We start from the raw sequence: 5,000 nt of genomic DNA on the forward strand, positions 1-5,000 counted from the left end.
TTGTGGCAGACCTGTGTCTTTCATTCCTGCCATTGTTTGTGTGCTGTGAGAGGAGGCAGTATTGTGATGTTGGGTGCACCCCTGTGTAGGACATGTGTGGGTGTTGGTGGCTTAGCTGAGCAATGGTGGTTGTCGGGGGGGTGGGATATTCCGTTTTCTGAGTGGACCTCCCAGTCTGGTTATGACAGTGTGGATTGTCTCATGTGGCGGAGAGGATGCACTGGGTGTTGTTCCATGCTGGTGCTTACATATTGTCTGTGTGCGTGTTACAGGCGGAGAGTAGTGCGTGATAAGAGTGTGTGGCTGCCGTGTGGTTGTGATTGTGAGCAGAGTCTTTCAGCATGTATACGGACAGTTGTATATATTATCTGTATTCTGATGGGTCTATGTATTACTAATCAGCGCCGTGTATACGTTTAATCCGGTTCCAGTCGAAACTGTTGTATCTCTGTACATTAGTGACACGGCGAGCGCGCTATGTAGCTACTCGTCTCGGCAGCTTCCACCGGTGTATGGCAAATGATTATAAGCAATGAGTCGAGTCGTCAATACCGATAGTGTGACGTCACATGTCTGGGGTGGGGGACGCTGCGCCCTTCCGGTGGGTCATGGCCTAGAAAGACGCTCCCCACGCAGGGGGGCTTGGACTGTCATAAACTCTTCCGAGTAATATACTTGCCGTACGTTTTTGCGACTGCGAGTGCAACGCCCACCGGTACCGACATGGATGGAGCGCCTCCTAGCTGACCGCTCAGCATCGGCATTCGTACAGAGAGCAACGCGATCGCGTCTCTAGCTCGTAACTGGTACAGCTCGCAGCTCATGTATAGGGACAGCGGGAATGTCGCATATTGGACATAACTCTTTTTTTTTTTTTTTTTTTTTTTTTTTTTTTTCTTTATTGTATTTCAATTCCCCTATCGGGGCGGGCTGGCAGCAGCATATGCGCTGCTCTTCAGCCGAAAGACATAGAACAAAACAATAGAAGACATTTAAAAACAGCAAAGGAGAGAAGAAGGCGAACATAGATATAAAAAGGGAGAACATCATGGAAGGCAATATACAAAAAAACGGGGTGACTGTAAAATGGAGATAAAAAACTGTTTAAAAGTAGCACACACAAAAAGCCACACACTGCGACGATTAAAAGAAACACAAGGCACAGTATGACTGGAGCATAAAGGTGTTGACGGCTGGCATAGCACACAGCGTAGCACTGACGGCGAACCTCAAGGCAGCACACAATTAAAATCACACCTCTTGACGCACACGAGAAAAGCACGAAACACAACACTGACGTGGCACACTGATGTTGATCAATACAGAGGATCTGCCAGGTTCAAGGAGATGAGGGAGACCTGAAGAAGGGAGGGAGGGGAAGAGATGGGGGAGGGGAAATGGGGGGCGCTCGGAAGAGGGCCAGGTAGGGAGGGGATGTGGGAAGGAGAGAGGCAAGTATGGGGTGCAGGGTCTCAGGGGAGGGGGGGATGGAGGAAAATCCGCTCTGGGAGAAGGAGGAAAGAGGAGAAGGGGGCCCTGGGGAGGGGGGGGGGGGAACAAGGCCGGGTTATAGTTGGAAGGAAGGGTATATGTCACGGCGAAGTTCGTCATCCGGGAGGGGGAGGCGTTGGAAATTGCCCTGATGAAGGAGATGGAGGGTGTGGAGGTGGAGAGAGGGAGGGATACAGCGATAGAGGCGCGGCAACGGGCGGGGGGTGGAGAGGAAGGAGGAAACCAGAGGGTGGGGGGGATCAACCCTGCGAACAATGTAAAGGATGCGGAGATGTTGGAGGAACAAGAGGAGGTGGGGGAAGGGGATCAGTTCATACAGGAGCCGTGTGGGGGAAGGAAGGCGGATACGGAAGGCAAGGCGGAGCGCATGGCGTTCAAGGATTTGGAGAGCCTTGTAAAAGCGGGTGGGGGCGGAGATCCAGGCGACGCTGGCATAACAGAGGATAGGACGGATGAGGGATTTGTAGGTGTGGAGGATGGTAGAAGGATGCAATCCCCATGTCCGGCCGGACAGGAGTTTCAGCAGGCGGAGGCGGGAATGGGCTTTCTGCTGGATGGTCAGGAGATGAGGGGTCCAGGTGAGGTGTCGGTCAAGGGTGAGGCCAAGGTATTTCAGGGTGGGGGTGAGTTGGATAGGACGACCATAAAGGGTGAGGTAGAAATCTTGGAGGCGAAAGGAGCGAGTGGTACGGCCTATGATGATTGCCTGGGTTTTGGAGGGGTTGAGACGGAGGAGCCACTGGTTACACCAAGTGGTGAACTGGTTAAGGTGGGTTTGGAGGGTACGTTGAGACCTTTGAAGGGTAGGATAGAGAGCCAGGAAGGCGGTGTCATCAGCATATTGGAGAAGGTGAACTGGTGGGGGTGGCTTGGGCATATCAGCTGTATACAAGAGATAAAGGAGAGGGGAGAGGACAGAACCCTGGGGGACGCCAGCCGTGGGATAAAAGATACGGGAGTTGGTGTTGTGGAGGGCGACATAGGAAGGACGGTGCGAGAGGAAGGAAGCGACCAGACGGACAAAATTGATAGGCAGGGCGTAGGTTTGGAGTTTAAAGAGGAGACCGGGATGCCATACACGGTCATAGGCATTTTGGAGGTCAAGGGAAACAAAAATGGCGGAGCGACGGGAGTTGAGCTGGAGGGACAGAAGGTGAACAAGGTTGAGGAGTTGGTCATCAGCAGAGAAGGAGGGTCGGAAGCCACACTGGGTAAGGGGGAGGAGGTGGTGTTGAGCAAGGTGCCGATGGATACGGTGGGAGAGGATGGATTCAAGGACCTTACTGAAGACGGAGGTGAGGCAGATGGGACGATAGGAAGAGGCGGCAGAAGGGGGTTTGTTGGGTTTGAGGAAGAGGAGGACGCGGGAGGTCTTCCACAGGTCAGGGTAGAAGCCAGTAGAGAGGATGACATTATAGAGATGGGCGAGGACAGTTAGGAAGGAATAGGGGCTTTCTCGAAGGTGACGGTAGGTGACACAGTCGTGACCAGGGGCCGTGTTACGTTTGGACTGGAGGAGAAGTTTAATGTCTTGTGCTGTGATGGGAGTGTTGACGTCCGAGGGGGGCAACTGCCCCAAGTACTGGAGACTAGGAGCAAGTGGAGCGACTGAGGTATCAGCACGTTCCATGACGGTGGGGAAAAGAGAATAATCAAAGTGGGGATCATCGGGGATGGAGAAGACCTCGGAAAGGTGGGAAGCGAAGTGGTTGGCCTTACTGAGGTTGTCTGGAAGGGGGCGATCGTTATGGAGAAGGGGGTAGTGGGAAGCGGAAAGGGAACCAGTAAGACGATGGAAGGCAGACCAGTACTTGGAGGAGTTGATAGGGAGGGTGGCATTGAGTCGTGTGCAGGTCTGGCGCCAGTCCCGGCGTTTCGTTGCTGTAATAAGGTTCCGTACGTGTCGCTGTATTCGCCGGTGGCGTTGGAGTGTATCCCTGTCACGAGTGCGGAGGAAGGAGCGATAGAGGCGGCGGGATTCACGGAGGAGGAGGACAGCCCGCGGAGGGAGAGTGGGACGGTGTGGGTGGATGGTTTTAGTAGGAACATGGGCCTCCACGGCGTCAGTAATTACCGTCTGAAGGAAGGACGAGGCGCGGATGATGTCGTCAGGATGGCGATAGGTAAGAGGGTGGCTTTCGACCTGGGTGGAGATGGAGTCCCGGTAGGCAGCCCAGTTGGCACGGCGATAGTCATGGACGACCTTGGGAGGGGGTGCAGGTTGCGGAGCTGGAGGGGGGCGGTTTGCAGACGTTATGGTGAGAAGGACAGGGAGGTGATCGCTACCTGTGGGGTCAAGGACGGCGACAGTGATACGCCCAAGGAGGTTGGCGGAGGCAATGACAACATCGGGGGTGGTGTTACTTTCGGGTCGGGTGTGCTGGGGAATGGGAACAAGGTCACCCTGGATTGTGGAGAGGAACTGATGCCACCGCCGAAGGGCAGCAGGAGTGCGGCTATGGACGTTGAGGTCGGCGGCAATCACATAGGTGGAGAAGGTGTGATCAATGTGTGAGATGAAGTCATAAGGAAGAGGAGCAGTGGAGCGGACATAGATGGTGGCACAGGTAATGGTGAGGGAGGGGAAGAAGACGCTAAGGATAAGGTGTTCAGTGGGGTCATTGAGGAGAGGTTGTGGCCGGACGGGGAGATGCTTAAGGTGGCCAATCGCGACTCCACCCTGCGCACGAGGACCAGGAGCATCAGTGCGGTGGAGGATATAGGGGGAGGAGCGGACAGAATGGTGGGGCTGGAGAAAGGTTTCATTCAGGAGGAAGGTGTCAACCTGGTGGTGGGAGAGGGTGTGCATGAGGAGGTATTTGTTGGAGCGGAAGGAGCGAATGTTCTGGAAGAGGATGCGAGACTCGTGCCGCGCCATGACGGGAAGGAGGGGGGGAAGAGAGGGAAGGGAAGAGACTTAAACTAGGGTGTCGAGGCGGGTGAAGGTGAAGTGGGCTTGGTTGTGGGAGTAAGTGGCGAAGGTGTTCAGGTGGAACACAGAGCGAGCAGCAAGGGATATTTGTTGGAAGGTGTGCGGGCGCTGAAAAGGGTGAATGTTTTGGAGTACAACGGTAATGAACCGGATGATGTCCTCGGCCGTGGGGGGTGGACGGAGGGAATTGTTAGGATGGACAGGAGGATCGACGGGACGAACTGGGACTGTAAGTTCAGGGGTGGCTGGAGGGGGTTTAGCTTTACACTTGTGGGAGTATGTGGGATGGGGGCCATTGCAGGTATTACAGGAAGGAGGAGCAGCGAGGTTTGGGCAGTTCTTGAGAAAGTGGGAGGCCTTGCAATGGGGACAGGTGGGGGGGTTTTTGCAGTTGGGAGTCAGGTGGTCATTGTACATCAGGCACCGTTGGCAACGGTAGGATTGGGGAGGGGATTTGGAGGATTCAACAGGGTGGCGACGGTGGTATATCAGGGCACCCTGGGTGAGGAGATGGTCTATGGACGGGGCGGACTCTGAGAATACCCGCATGAGGTAG

Source organism: Schistocerca serialis, unplaced genomic scaffold (assembly GCF_023864345.2).
Source record: "Schistocerca serialis cubense isolate TAMUIC-IGC-003099 unplaced genomic scaffold, iqSchSeri2.2 HiC_scaffold_657, whole genome shotgun sequence".
NCBI classification, from domain to species: Eukaryota; Metazoa; Arthropoda; class Insecta; order Orthoptera; family Acrididae; genus Schistocerca; species Schistocerca serialis.